Consider the following 17,513-nt stretch of genomic DNA (forward strand, 5'->3'; position numbering starts at 1 on the left):
TGCAAGCGTGATTAGAATTGGGATATGACTTAATCCAAGCACTAAGCCACTAGATTAAGCCTAAGGGGAAATTCCAAGCACTAAGCAAATGAATCACCCAACTCTAAGCACTAAGCACTAAGCATTAAGCAATATAGGGTTTTCTAGCACTAAGCAAAGAAGATTAGTAGAAAGCAAAGCTTCTAACTTGTGTTTAATCATTCATCAAATCTGAAAAAATGCATGAGGAAAAGCCTTACTTCTAGTCAATACAAAAAAATATACGATTTCTGTCTTAAAATTAAAACCGCCTACGACCATAATCTTCATATATCATTAAGAATACAAGGAGACGGTTTTGGAATGACCCATGGTGAAAATTTACGTATAGAAGTGCATCGACTCTTAATTCGTCCTTGTATACAAAAGAAAACAACCAAGATGCCGAGTTGTCATGCTCATGTTAAAAGTAGAATTTTGTAAAAAGCGGTTATTTCCAACCGCATATGAATTGGTAGCAATGGCGTTCCGCTACCTATAGGGTTGTGGTGTTCCGCTACTCGGAAAAAATGTACATAAAAAACAAAAATCATACCTCATATGAGGCCGAGGAGATTGAGTACGATAAAGTTCTTCCAGCGAGATAATGTGGAACGCACGATGCAACGACGCTAGCGGGTTTTGAGAAAGAAGTACATACCTAAGAGACTCATAAGGCAGAGGAAGCAATCCAAGGAGAAACTGATGAAGACGTTCCGAGTCTCAACGTGCCTTATATTGCTTTCCAATGTCACAATCGCACTTCCGATATAATTGGTTCATAATTATCGAGTTCATTCCACAATTAACTCAATTTACTATAGTATACCCCAACGGACATAGTCTTAGTTAGGGATGTCAGCGGGGCGGGTACAAGTGAGTACCTGTAATACAACGGTTTTCCGAGTCCTGTTACTCGGCCGAATAGGGCTAACTCGGCCGAGTAATGTGTCATGTGTTTTCTGGTCAAGCTACTGTCCAGGAACACTCGGCCGAGCAGTGTAATACTCGGCCGAGTAAGGGGTTACTCGGCCGAGTACTCTCAATACTCGACCGAGTATCCGGTCTGACGGGATTTATTTCCGCAGTTTGGTTAAGGATGATTAAAGTTATAAATCGTGTTTTAATAGTTTTACTTTTCATTTTACCAAAACCTAATGGTGAAGGTGAACCCCCGCAATAACGCGGAAAACATAACTTATAAATTCAAGCGGGAATTAGGAAATTTTTGAAACTTTTAAAAATTTAAAGCGCGAATTCATTAAAATCCAAAACACAAATAAAGATTTGCGGAAATAAAGATTAAACTATGCAAACGTGATAGTCAAGGTGAGGGAAATTATATCCCTCGAATGACAATACAATAAAAGGTAAGTCTAAGCAATCCTACTAAATCGACTACTAATCCAAGGTGCTCGCTAGCTCACATATGTCTTCACCAAATAGATGCACCAACTAATACCTGTCATTCATGTAAACATGAACGCCACAGTCAGTGGGGAGTAACTCAATGTTCTCCCAGCCACAAAATGTCGAAACGAACATAATAAAGAACTAAAAAAGGTAAGTCATGTAAGATACTTACAAAAGATATGAATATCAAGTTTATGTGTAAACATGGCAATTAAATGAGATGGAACAAGATAGATCAACATTAGCATAATAAAGAATCAACCATGTGAGACAATTAAATAATATGAAAGATAACAATACAGTCATTTATACAAAAACGCGCATTTCAAGGAAATACAAAATAGATATGAGATTAGAATCCGAAACATGTGAAGCAGTTAACTAAGGGATCAACCAATGCAAATTACAAGGATACAAACTGTAGCCATTACTTAGAAAACCACTTAGCAAACATTGCACGGGACGTGGCTACTAATGTCACATGCATACTTATGGCTTGCATCTCACCATAAGAACGGATGGGAACATCAATCCCGACGATCGTATCGCAACTAGAGGGCTTATAGCTCACCTCTAATATCCGATAGGACCAAGACAAACAACACAAGACATAACTCTTGCCTTGAAAAACATATACCAATATCTATAACCAAGCAAGACATTTACTACTCATATAATATAATTCCTCCGGTAGGACGACAATGATAAAACTCACTTGTCAGAACAGCACAAGTGACCAAAACCGTACTTGCCAGAAAAACACAAGTAGCCAAAACCGCACTTGCCAGAACAGCACAAGTGACCAAAATCGTACTTGCCAGAATAGCACAAGTAACCAAAACCGCACTTGCCAGAACAGCACAAGTGACCAAAACCGCACTTGCCAGAATAGCACAAGTGACCAAACCGCACTTGCCAGAACATCACAAGTGGCCAAACCGCACTTGCCAGAACAACACAAGTGACCAAAACCACACTTGCCAGAACAACACAAGCAGGGCGTAAAGATAAGTCAAGCAAAAAGGCATATCATTATGACATTTTCACAAGAATACGACTCATTACAAGTAGTTACTTAGAATAAATCACTCATACTTGAAATATGATGGAAACATGGAAATGAGTAAGTACACCCATAAATGAAATATACTAAGTCATTTCATACTTGAAACTTGATAAAGATTCGACCATGAACAAATAAGAACTCATATGTGGAGTATATAATACCATTTCACTTATATAAATATTAACTTTATTATACATATAAAGCCGCGTTTTTATAAAAAAAACGGAATTAAAATATAAATAAAATAATAAAATGGCTAATTAAATTATAAATGCCAAAACAGAAAATTCGTGGGTGTTACATAATTACTTTCTACGTTCTCTAATCATCCTTAATCATTCTCAAGATCTTTGATCGTTCGTGAGTCTTTGTTCATCTCTCTCCCGCGTCAGTTGCGTCGGTAAGTCACTAGTTCCATACCATTTGTTTAGAGTTGTTTATTAGGGTTTTACCCTAGTATTGGAATTGGGGAAAGAGGTGATTACATGTGGTGATTAGATTGTTGTGATTGTTGTTAGGTGAAGGATTTGTAGAAGAGCGTTTCTAGCCTCTGCTGTAGACTCTTATTCGGATATGTTCTAAGGTAGGTTTTCCCTACTCAGTTGTCTGTTTAATTGATTTAAGATGATTATGATTGTATTGGCATGATTAGTATCGTTGTTGGCTTTTATTTCTTGATTATTGGAGTTGTGGTGAATTGACTATATTGGTGAGATTCGTCCTCAGCTGAGTGGAGTCACTTGCGGGAGTGGCTTCATGCCCTTGATTCGCCCCTTGTGGTTCCCATCACAAGGGGGATGTGCACATTAATGGACATGGGTTGTTTCTCGTTGCGATGAGCGGGACTTATGTGGGTAAGGTTGTGGTCCCTCACTGGCAGTGTGGATTACCTGTTGCGGTAGTTATCTGGCAGGACTACACACTTAAGCGTGTAGTCAGATATGAGGTATGATTGGAATTGGAGGATGATTGTAGAGTTGTTGTCATGGTTGTTTCTTATATTTTGCTTATCTTGATTATGCAGTGAACTGACCCCGTTGTTGTTTTGTAAAACTGTGGTGATCTATTCGGAGATGGTGAGCAGATTGTGACAGGTTATGGTTGTCTTTAGCTGCGGGAACGAGGATAGAATGTCATCACTTCGAGTCTAGCTTTCGTTGTTACGAGTTTAGATGTTTTGGACTTTAATGTTTTGAGATTTATACACTTTCGTTTTGGTATTTCTTTGAGACGATGTAATCGCTAAACGTTATACTTTAATAAATGTTTCTAAATGGTTACTTTTGATATACTTGAAAGATCGTAGATCCAAATTAGACTCTCTAATTAAAAATCAAATTATCTCATAATTCTATGGTGATCTATGTAACATGCATGAAAATATAAAAGCATAATAATAAATATTAAGGAAATACAATTTCCTTACATTGATTTTGATGGTAATATGGGCACAATCTAGATCACATATCTAGATTGTTCTTGTGCTAATAAAAGATTGAACGATCCTCCTAGAACAAATCTTCAAATTAGAAGATCTCCTTCAATATGCACCCAAGAACAAAACCCAATAATCTAACAAGTATTAACTAGATACTTGTTAAATTTAACCTTGATAATATTTGTAATATTACTAACAATCTTAATAAATATTTTGTTTTACTAACAAATCTTAGTAAATGGTTTTATTACTTTTTAGAGAGATGAATAATTTTTCTTCACATGCAAAAGTTCAAGTGTAAAATGAACAATTGAATGGAGAAATAGGAAGGGAGTGGCCGGGTAGGTGAGAGGGAGAGGAGTGTTCATTTGCTCTTTTTTATGTCCAATACAACATCACATAGAATAGAACAAAAAGTAATTTAGGGAAGAGCATAAAGTAAAGTGAAATGATTATGTTTATAAATCCACTACACTCTATTTTACACGGTTCAATGCCCATTTACGGGTCCATTTTTGTTCTTATATTTGTCGCACAAATACGTGTAATTTTACTTTAAACGTCGTTTTAAGTTTAAATGCTTCCCGATTAATTTTGTTCAAAACACTCCGTAAATATACGTGTACCGCTACACATATTATTTACGTACTAATATTAATCACATTAATCAATTAGTACATTTTAGTGAATTAACAATTAATTAACTAAAACCCGTCTCATAAAATTTATTATTCAATTATCGCATAATTGAATAATAATTGCAGCGCCTTGAGTTCGCAACACGAAATCTCTCTAAAAAGGATCGACTAACCTTTTAGTCAATAAATCAAGGGGACTAAATGAATTGTATCTCATACAAATAATCAGTGGTCAATTTGGGTTTGTTCCTTTAGGTGTGACCGAAAGGGGTCAGTTGATCACCGCCGTCTCACAACAATAACGTCAAATTCTAGTCAGCCAACCGTTATCGATTTACGTTAATCAACTGACGAGGATCAAATAATAAATATCCTGATGATATTTCCTTAATGAGATTTATTATGTAAACGCACTATTGTGGAGGACACTAACTCCAACAATCTCCCACTTGTCCGACACAAGATGTGCGCTACCAATTCTCTTGTCTGTTTTAATCACCCACTCAATGCAAGGTGTCTTTCAGGTCGCACTTGCACATGAACATATCGCGAGTGGTTTTCTCGATCGGGAGTGTGACTAAAAGACCGGAAAAATCTCACATAGATTACTTCCGAGCGTGGCCACGCATTTATAGTCACAACTCCTCGAGTGGCCTTGAGATATTGAAACCCAATGTGGGTGGACAATTCCTGTATGCCCTATCTATCTTTGCCCAATACAGATCATCATGACTCAGAAGATGTCCTTTGGCCTCCTTTCACGGTACGACCTAGGACAAAAACCAAAGTCATTCAGAAACTGCACTGACTTAGATAATAGTCTCCAGTCAAAAGAATCGACTCATAGGAACATCTTAGAGATCCCTGCCACGACCAGGTGTCTATAATAGAACTAAGGGACTCTCTAAATGGTCACTGTCCGGCAAAATGTCACACACTCTGCCTTTGTAATCGATTAGTCATCACGTATGACCTCATGGTGTTGAACAACCATCAATCGACTTACAATCTAGTCACTTCGAGATGTCACCTCATTAAGTGACTAGGGACAAAATACAATGTTCATCTTATTCACTTGAATAATATTCAACATTGTCTCCACACCTTATCAGATAAACAAGGTATTATAAATTTAGTCACACTAAATAAAAGATTCATAAATGAATGCTTACACAATGAATGCGATTATCACATATATATATATAAAGAGATACACTATCTAATTATTACATATCCATAATCTAAAGAAAATCTGGTACTCGTCTCAATCCCATTGCGACGACATGACCATCATGCTTAGCCTTTAATAAAGGCTTGGTTAAAGGATCAGCAATATTATCGTCTGTCCCAACCTTACAAATGTTTATTTCCTTCCTTTCCACATAATCTCTAATTACATGATATTTCCTTTCAATGTATCTAGATTTATTACTAGACTTCGGCTCTTTGCCTTAAAAAATAGCCCTACTGTTATCACAATAAAGAGTGATCGGATCTTTGGCGGAATGGACTACTCCTAGTCCCTCCATGATTGCCGAATCCAAACAACTTTCTTTGCAGCCTCAGACGCTGCAAGGTACTCAGCCTGTGTTGTAGAATCCGCGGTAACGCTTTTTTTGAAGCTCTTCCAGCAAACAACTCCTCCATTTAGCATAAACAGATAGCCGGATTGGGATTTCATATCATCCCGATCGGTTTGGAAACTTGCGTCCGTATAACCTCTTACACGCAACTCGGTTTCTCCTCCAAACACTAAGAACGAATCCTTAGTCCTTTTCAAGTACTTAAGGATGTTCTTTACGGCTATCCAGTGACTCTCACCAGACTTGGCTTGATAACGATTTGTCATGCTCAAGGCATATGCAACGTCGGGACGAGTGCAAATCATAGCATACATTATAGACCCAACAACGGAAGTATAAGGGACGGTCTTCATGTGTTCAATCTCCTTAGGTGTAGAGGGAGACTGTGACTTGCTCAAAGTAATCCCTTCGCCCATAGGTAGAAATCTTCTCTTGGAGTCTTTCATATTAAACCGGTCAAGAACTTTGTCAATATAAGCTTCTTGACTCAATGCTAGTATCCTTTTGAACCTATCTCTATAGATCCGGATACCCAAGATTCGTTGTGCCTCTCCGAAGTCCTTCATCTGGAAGTGATTCCCTAGCCACTCCTTAACGGAAGTGAGCAATGGAATATCATTCCCGATGAGTAATATGTCATCCACATATAGGACAAGAATGCAACCTTACTCCCATTAAACTTCATGTATAATCATGGTTCTTCAACACTTCTAGTGAAACCATATTGTTTAATAACATGATCAAAACGATGATTTAAACTCCGAGATGCTTGCTTAAGACCATAGATGGACTTCTTGATCTTACACACCTTATTAGGGTTAAATTTATCCACAAAACCATCAGGTTGTATCATGTACACTTCCTCTTCTAGAATCTCATTCAAGAAGGCGATTTTGACATCCATTTGCTAAATCTCATAATCATGAAACACGGCAACCGCTAAGATTATCCTAATGGACCGAAGCATAGCGACTGGAGCGAAGGTTTCGTCATAGTGTAAACCATGAACTTGGGTGAAACCTTTTGCCACCAATCTAGCATTGTAAACATCTATATGTTTATCCACGCCGAGCTTAATTTTATATATCCATTTACACTGAAGGGGTCGCACTCCCTCAGATAAATCCACCAAGTCCCATACTTGGTTCTTGTATACGGAATCCATTTTGGACCGCATGACTTCTAGCCAAAGCGAGGAGTCGGGACTAGACATGGCCGATTTGTAGGTAGTGGGTTCGCCACTTTCCAAAAGTAACAAAACACCATCCTCTTCGATGTTACCAAGGTAGCGGCCAGGTGAATTAAAAATCCTACTTGACTTCCTAGGAACAATAACCGTCTCAGAGGAGGAGGGAACGTTATCCTCCACGTTCTCCTCTACCTCATTATCGGTTTGTGGCTCTCGAACTTCGTCAAGTTCAAACTTTCTCCCACTCTGTCTTCTAGAAATAAACTTTTTTTCTATGAAGACAACATCACGAGCCACAAACACTTTGTTCTCGTGTTTATTGTAGATGTAATAGCCACGTGTTTCCCTAGGGTATCCTACAAAAAGACATTTGTCAGACTTGGGTGCAAGCTTATTGTCAGACTTGATCTTGACGTACGCTTCACAACCCCAAATGCGCATGAATGACAAATGAGGGACTTTCCCTGTCCATATCTCATATGAAGTCTTATCGACCGCTTTAGTCGGGCTTCGATTTAGTGAAAATATTGTAGACAAGAGGGCAAAACCTCAAAACGAATCAGGAAGCTCGTTTAGACTCATCATAGACCGAACCATGTCTAATAATGTTCGGTTTCTCCTTTCGGCTACACCATTTAATTGTGGTGTGCTTGGAGGAGTCCATTGTGATACTATACCACAATCTTTTTGGTGTGAATCAAATTCAGAATTTAGGTATTCACCACCACAATCGGATCGTAGGGTCTTAATCTTTTTGTCCAATTAGTTCTCTACTTCATTCTGAAACTTCCTGAACTTTTCAAAAGCTTCACTTTTATTCTTAATCAAGTAGACATACCCATGTCTACTCAAATCATCAGTATAAGTAATGAAGTAGTGAAAACCTCCCAGTGATGGTTAATGGTCCACACGCATCCGTATGTATGAGAGCTAAAACCTCACTAGCTCGTGTCCCTTTTCCCGCAAAAGGTGCACGAGTCATCTTGCCTAAAAGGCAAGACTCACATATACCATAAGATTCGAAATCAAATGGTTTGAGCACTTTAGATGAAGCAAGTCTCTTAATGCGCCTTTTGTTTATGTGACCTAAACGACAATGCCAAAGGTAGGTTCATTTGGATCACCCATTTTGAGCTTTTTAGCTTCCACGTGATAAACATCATTAACATCATTTAAAACATAAATACCTCTAATTGAAATGGCCTTGCCATAAACCAAATCATTCAACGAAAAAGTACAACAATTGTCCTTAATCATAAAACAAAAGCCTTCCGCGTCTAACGTGGAAATGGAGATGATGTTCTTGGTTAAAGTTGGTAAAAAATAACACTTATTTAAATACAACTATAGACCACTAGCTAAAGTGAGCACAGAGGTCCTCACGGAAACGGCCGCTACTCTAGCTCCATTGCCCATGCGGAGATCCACATTACCTTTTGCTTGTGCTTGCACGTCCCTTAAACCCTGCAAATGATTACAAAGATGAGAGCTACATCCGGTATCTAGTACCCAAGTGGAAGTGCAAGCATAATTAACGTATATCACATAAAGAGAGGAAATCATACCAATAGGCATCACACGCCCTTCCTTGAGGTCCTCCAAGTATTTGAGACAACTCCTCCTATAATGCCCCTTCCCATTACAATGGAAACATTCGGCCTCAGAGAGTTTAACATTCTTTGCCTTGGGTTTGCCATTCTCAACGGCTTTTCCCTTCCCCTTGTCTTGTTTCTTTGACCAGTTCTTGAATTGAGACGTTTCCTTCCCCTTTCCCTTGTTAACTCCAAGGGACATGTTCTTTAACTTCGTGGTTAAAACATCCTCTTTTTCAATCCCACTAGCTTACATATCACTCTTCGCTTGGGTGAGGAGTGCATGAATTTCGTGATAACTCTTATGTTGGAGCTTGTGTCCTCCACAAATTAGTGTGATAACATTTATAAATCTCTTATAGGTTCACAAGGGTATACTTCGTATTTTATCAGTTGATTAACGATTACCTAATAATGGTTGGCTTGCTAGAAAGTTTGACGTTATTATCATACAGATGGCGGTGATCAACTGGTCCCTAAAAGTCATACCTACAGGATGTGTTTGAGAAATGTGATTGTATGAAAATATAATCACATTGATGCCTTATATGACTAAACAGTTAGTCAATGTGTTGATGAGACGATTATTTAATGCCGATTAAATAATATTAGCTGAGACGAATTAACTGTCAATTCGTAAATTGAATATAATATGTTATATTTAATTAATGTATATAATGTTAGCTTGGACGAATTAATATGTTAATTCGTAATTAAATGTAATCGGTTATATTTAATCAGCTAATGATAAATTATACGATATTGTCATAATAAATTATTATTGACCCGTATTAATTAATGCGGTATAATATAAATGACAATTTATAAATAATGCGTTATATACATGGTCGATAGGCCGGAGTATGTCGATCGATCGACCGATATACATTTGATTACATGGTCGATCGAAGGGTGTATCGATCGATCGATCGATATGCCACATTTCGTATGTATGGGCCGAGATTTTGGAAAGAAAAATAAATCACCCTATTTCACCCTAATACACGGTTATAATGGAGAGGGGAGTTTATTTTTCTTAACCTAATTTCTAACCTACTCCTGCCTCTCATCTCAACAAAACACAAAACCCTAATTTTACAGAAAATTTGAGGGATCGATTCTAGCAAAAGAACAAGGGCATATCTCATATCGTCTTGGGTGCAACTGATAGGAGAATATCATTGCGATATTGTTCATAGGCCATAAAAGTTAGAACCGAAGGTTATTTCTTAATCCTTTATGCTATTGTTTATGCAATTTAGTTTTATGACTCGTAATCATCACTCTATAATTCGTTATAATCCTTAAAATTAAAGGGATGCATACAGATAAATCCCACAAGTGGTATCAGAGCCAAGGCCACGAATTTTATTTTGATGATTTTCATAAAATTGGATGTAAACAAAATTGGTCTCGAAAATTTTAGGGTTTCGGCTATAAATTTTTTTTTGCCGTTGCTGTTTTTTGATTCGCAGTATGGTCGATCGACTGCCTCGATTGGTCAGCCGAGATGTTTTTCTTTTTGTTGTTTTGATTCCATTTGATTTATTAATATTATTGTTTTAATAGGTTAAAATGATAATATAATGAATTTGTAGATGTGTTGATTTAATAGAAATTAAATTGACATGTAAATGGAATTGCTTGTTTCTTTGATGATAAATTGTTTTTTGCTATAATGTTTTTGGCATAAGTGGTTCTAAATTGTTGTTTAGAATCATGTTTCATAAATTTGCATGTTTAAATTATAAGATGAATATGTCAATCTTGTTAATAGCAACGATAAACGATTTTTTTTCATCAATATCATGTTTTTGCAATTAGGGCATAATGCCGAATTGATAAAATTTTTGGGGGCTGTATTAATTTTTCCCAGCCGAGACACAAAAAATTTTAGGGTTTCTGTTTTTTTTTGTTTGTTTCGGTTTTCAGCCGTGAAAAAAAAAAAAAAAAAAATTCTGTTACTGTTCACGGCTGGACAGATTTAAAAAAAAAAAAAAATTTTTTTGTTTTTTTTTTTCGGTTTTAGCTGTAAAACCGAGAAAAGTTATTTTTATTGGGTTGTTTCGGTTTTTACCGAGATAAATTTTAAAGAAATTTTTTTTTGTTGTTTTTGGCCAATTAATTATTATGAAGCGGTTCATAATTCATAGATACCTATTTATTTTAAAGCAGTTTAAAATATTGATGGATTAAATTCATATTACATGTCTAATATGAATTAAGATTAAAATTAATGTGATTAATTGAGGAATTGTCACTTAATTTGATCAATTTAAATAGGTGGTTTGGATAAATTAATCAACATAATTAAGGAATTGTGTCATGAATGTTTAATTTATTTAGTTGATGCTTTTATTTTTGTTGAATGAATCGTTGAATGGTTTTATTTACTTATTTTTTGCAATCGGTTGTAATTTGTAATACTTAGTGTGGCCTTAGTCAAATTATATTTTCGTAATGATGGAAACATAATTTTTAATGTAATTTGAGATCTCGAATCTCCTTTATTTTTCTTTAGTTTTTGGGTTTTGAAATTAGAATGTAATAAATAGGTTTATTATGTAAATTTATTTATTATAATTTTCAAAGAAGACTAAAGATGGAGATTGGAGCTCACTCCCGCTACATGGATCAAGATGGAACATCAAGACAAGCTTCTCGGGTCCATGGATGGATTCCAAAGTTGTATTTATGTTCATTTTGATAGGATAGGCCACACTAGGACTTTTTTTTACGTTTTACCGTTCTTATTGCTTTTCATTCACATGCTAGTTATTGCATCATATTCCGCCTAAAACCAAACCACCTACTAAAATGCATGAAAATTGACAGATATAGGTTGTTTGTTAGTTTTCATAGACATACAGATGTCACATGTTTATTAAGCCATCATCTTAGTTTATTCATTCACGCATGCTAGATATTAGTTCACTTAAAATGAATTAAAATAAAGTTGATGGGATCTTCCTCTAAAACGGAAATTGAGATTAGTCTTTATAAGGGCAAACAACTATGAATCCCTTCTTCGTCGGTAGGCATAATATGACCCCTTCTACGTTGGGTAAGTAGTTTGTGTTGACTTAGTTTATCTCAACATTATAGTCCGAAGAGTTTCTCGTGATTATGATGGACTAAAGATGGAATTCTGAGAAATTTATCGACCAAGAATTCTAACAAAGAGAATTAGCCAAAAGGTTGGCTTATCAATTTACAGATAATTGAGTCTTGGGATCATTTATATAATTCTTGAGGAAGGTCAATTGTATAAATGCTTGAGTCTTCGCGTTATGACATTAGATCATTAGACTTAAATTAAAATTGATGCACATGCTTATTATTTATTCTTCTTTTCGCAGTGTAGAACACGTTTACATTACTGTTACAACAAATGGCTGGAAATAACGAAATCCCGATGCCTAGTGCCACACTTGGACGCGAGTCCTGGCTGAAAGTTTTATGGACAACATGAATCAGTACACGCGACTGAAGAATGATGGGTCCAACTTTGCGGACTGGGAGGCAGAACTACGGAATGCTGCCATTGCTGACGGTAAGCTCAAGTACTTAACTGAGCCAATACCGGTAAACCCAGGCCCCAATGCGGGAGTTAACGAGTCACTTGCTTATAGTGATTTCGTTATGGAAGAGGGAGCGATAAAGAACGTACTCATCTTTGCAATGGAAACCAATTTGCAGAGACGCTTCATTGCTCAAGGTGCGAACAAGATTTTCACCACGCTCACTAACGAGTTCTCAAAAGCACCGAGGATCGTTACTTATGAGCATACCTGTCGCTTCTTTGATGCGAAACTCCAAAAGGGCCAACCGGTTAGCCCACACATTCCTAACATGATTGAGAATGTCGAGAAGTTGGAGGTACTTGATTGCAAAATCAGTGAGAGCATTGTCATTGACCGAATGCTTCATTCTCTTCACGATGGTTTTGCCCTTTTCAGGGCAAACTACTACATGAATGACTTGAAAAAGAGTCCTCATGAGCTACACTCCCTTCTCGTACAGACCGAGAAGGATATAAAATTGAGTGGGAGCATGAAGCAGGATGTTCTCACGATTTCCAACAAGGGTAAAGGTAAGGGCAAAGCTCCGACCTAAGCGTAGGTAAGCCAAAATTCAAGAAGCCAGGAAACGGTAAGAGTGGGCCCGGTGAGACTAGTGGCTCACAGGGCAAGGCAAAGAACAAGGGCGGTGACATTGAGTGCCACCATTGTCACAAGACTGGATATTGGAGGAGGAACTGTCCCGTGTACCGTGAGGACATCAAAGCAGGCCGCGTTGTTCCTGTTGGTATGTCATCTTATATTCATATGATTGAGATTAATCATGCAAGTTTCGGAACTTGGGTACTTGATACTGGTTGTGGTTCTCATCTGTGTAATCATTTGCAAGGCCTAAGAAACATCACACCTCTCGGAAAGGGTGATGTGGACCTGCGAGTCGGGAATAGAGCCAGAGTTGCTGCTGTCTCGAAGGGAACATATGTAATCCAACTCCCTAGTGGTTTTGAGTTATTTTTAAATAAATGTTACTATGTAGCCAGTTTGTCTAAGAACATTATTTCAGTTTCCGTACTTGATAAAGACGGATTTTCATTTTTAATAAAGGATAATAACTGTATTTTCTCTTTCAATGAAATGATTTATGGCAAAGCGGTTTCCATGAATGGAATTTATATCTTAGATCAAACCACAGAAGTATTACACGTGAATAATAAGAAATTAAAGGTTGGTGACAAAGATCAAACCTATCTATGGCATTGTCGAATGGGACATATAAATGAGAAACGCGTAAAGAAACTTGTCGATAATGGGACTATTCCCGCATTCGAATTTTCTACATATGGCACGTGTGAATCATGTCTCATTGGCAAAATGACTCGAATTTCCTTCAAAGGTGTTGGAATACGCGCTAGTGACCTATTAGGACTCATACATATAGATGTTTGTGGACCTATGTCAATTACCGCTAGAGATGGCTATAGATATTTTATCACTTTCACGGACGATTTAAATAGATATGGATATGTCTACTTAATGAAGCACAAAAGTGAGTCCTTTGAGAAATTCAAGGAATACCAGAACAGGGTTGAAAACCAACTGGGTAGAAAGGTTAAAGCACTCCGTTCAGATCGGGGTGGCGAATATCTTTCAAATGAGTTTGATCAACACCTTAAAGACTGTGGAATCTTTCTACAGTTAACTCCACCTGGAACACCTCAATTAAATGGTGTGTCCGAACGGAGAAGTCGAACCTTACTTGACATGGTTCGATCCATGATGAGTCACACGGTAGTGCCTGGTTCATTATGAGGTTTTGCTCTTTTGTCAGCTGCTCTTATACTTAACCGAAGTCCGACTAAAGCTGTCGACAAGACTCCATATGAAATGTGGAAGGGAACGGTCCCTAACTTGTCCTTTATTCGGGTTTGGGGCTGCGAGGCTTATGTCAAGTGGAGACACGAGGATAAGTTCGGCCCGCGATCGGTCAAGACATACTTTATAGGTTATCCAAAAGGAACATTTGGTCATTACTTCTATTCGCCTACCGAACATCGAGTTTTTGTTGTGGCTAGTGCGACGTTCTTAGAGAAAGAATTTCTCGAGAACAAGACAAGTAATAGAACCTTCGAGCTGTCGGAGATTCCAGAACCAATAACCGAGGAACGGATGGAGGAAGTTGTTCCTCCAACTGATGAGACGGTTGATATTCTTGAGGAACCTAGGAGGTCGGGTAGAGTCTCTCATCCTCCGGACAGATACATTGGTATGGTCGAGGAGAATGACGTTTTACTCCTAGAGAGTAATGAACCCGCTACTTATAAAGGTGCTATGGCCTGTTCCGACTCAAAGCTATGGCTCGAAGACATGCAATCCGAGATGGACTCCATGTATGAGAATGACGTATGGGATCTTGTTGATTTACCTAATAAGGTAAAACCTCTGATGCAAATGGCTTTACAAAATAAAGCGTTCTGTAGACGCGCAACCAGATACCTATAAGGCACGACTAGTGGCAAAAGGTTTCACTCAAGTGCACGGATTGCATTATGATGAGATTTTTGCACCTGTAGTCATGCTACGTTCCATTCGGATAATCTTAGCGATTGCCGTTTTTCATGACTATGAAATTTGGCAAATGGATGTGAAAACCGCCTTCTTAAACGGTTATTTGGAGGAAGAGTTGTACATGGTGTAACCCGAAGGTTTCATAAATCCTGAACATCCTAAGAAAGTATGCAAGCTTAAGCGTTCCATTTATGGACTTAAGCAAGCTTCTCGGAGTTGGAATCATTGTTTCGACCAGGTGATAAAAGAGTATGGTTTCACTCGATCGGTCGAGGAACCATGCCTATATATCAAGTCGAGTGGGAGCAAGATTGTATTCTTGATATTATATGTCGATGGCATACTCTTGATTGGGAATGACATTCCTTTCCTATCTTCGGTTAAAGAATGGTTGAAGAACCATTTCCAGATGAAAGATCTGGGTGAGGCACAACGCATTTTGGTAATCCGTATCTACCGAGATAGATCACGACAGACGTTATCACTTAGTCAGGAGTCTTATTTGGATAAAATTCTTGAGAAGTTCAGCATGACCAACTCCAAGAAGGTGAACCTTCTAATGACGTCTGGGATGCATTTGAGCAAGTCTCAGTCACCCACGACGCCTGAAGGGATTGAGCGCATGAGTCGTGTTCCTTATGCATCTGCAATAGAATCAATCATGTATGCCATGATATGCACATGTCCAGACGTGGCATATGCATTGAGTATGACGAGTCGGTACCAAAAGAATCCATGTACCTACGGAGGACTAAGGATAGGGTATTGACTTATGGAGGCGATTCTAAGCTATGCGCAATCGGTTACGCAGATGCTAGCTTCCAAACGGATCGAGATGATTCAAGATCTCAGTCCGGGTTCATCTTCACTCTTAATGGTGCTGAGATCAGCTGGAAGAGTTCCAGACAGAGTGTTGTAGTAGATTCTACTACTGAACCGTTGAATTTTGATAAGCATGAAGAGCACGTTATTTCCATGGGAATTAAACGTGTTCCTGAGTTGTAGTAGTTGATTATGAATTTGATACATTATCTTTTTCATATACTATTTATAACTTCATCGTTTTATTATAATATTTTGTTTTTCATGTGGATTGTACTGACAACTTTGAACGCCACAAAGTGAACTGAATTACATTATATTTTGTTTTGGTCCGTAATCGCCTACAAGAAGTGATAACTCGGCTATTATATTGTGCAGTCGATTGATGGTGGGTTCAACGAGCCATAAGTCAAACTGTTGACTGATCGATCACAAATGCGAGATTATAACGATACCTCGTAGGACAAATTTATGTGACAACGTAATGGAGTCCTAAGTGTTTAAAAACATTTGGTGCCAAGTCGTGGATAGGACATCCATTGTGTTCCTAGAGTCGATTCTTTTGACTATCGACTGTCTCTTGAGATTAAGGCAGTTTTTGGGTGACTTTGGTTTCTTTCTCACGGTCTGCCGTAACTGGAGGCTAAGTAGATTTTTTCTGGGTCATTTCATACTATGCTTACATCTGCAGGATTCGAGTTGAGGAAAATATCCAACCTTTATCAGGTATAGTTATTTCTCAGGGCCACTCGAGGAGTTGTAACTGAAATGCATGGCCATGCTCGAATGATGATTCGTTTATCAGTTAAGTTACTCTCTAGTCGGGGAAACCACTCTTGATACAGATCACTTGTAAAATACGACCTTTGTGAATACGGATTTGCAAATTGTTTTACATTGAGTGGGAGAAATTTTAGGATATGAAAATCGGTTATTGCACATACACTTGTGAGGACAAGTGGGAGTTTGTTGGAGCTTGTGTCCTCCACAAATTAGTGTGATAACATTTATAAATCTCTTATAGGTTCACAAGGGTATACTTCGTATTTTATCAGTTGATTAGCGATTACCTAATAACGGTTGGCTTGCTAGAAAGTTTGACGTTATTATCATACAGATGGCGGTGATCAACTGGTCCCTAAAAGTCACACCTAAAGGATGTGTTTGAGAAATGTGATTGTATGAAAATATAATCACATTGATGCCTTATATGACTAAACAGTTAGTCAATGTGTTGATGAGACGATTATTTAATGCCGATTAAATAATATTAGTGAGATTTAATTAATCTGTCAATTCGTAAATTGAATATAATATGTTATATTTAATTAATGTATATAATGTTAGCTTGGACGAATTAATATGTTAATTCGTAATTAAATGTAATCGGTTATATTTAATCAGCTAATGATAAATTATACGATATTGTCATAATAAATTATTATTGACCCGTATTAATTAATGCGGTATAATATAAATGACAATTTATAAATAATGCGTTATATACATGGTCGATAGACCGGGTATGTCGATCGATCGATCGATATACTTTCGATTACATGGTCGATCGACGGGTGTATCGATCGATCGATGATATGCCTGTTTCGTATGTATGGGCCGAGATTTTGGAAAGAAAAATAAATCACCCTATTTTACCCTAATACACGG

The sequence above is a fragment of the Silene latifolia genome, chromosome 7 (assembly GCF_048544455.1).
Source record: "Silene latifolia isolate original U9 population chromosome 7, ASM4854445v1, whole genome shotgun sequence".
Taxonomy (NCBI): Eukaryota; Viridiplantae; Streptophyta; class Magnoliopsida; order Caryophyllales; family Caryophyllaceae; genus Silene; species Silene latifolia.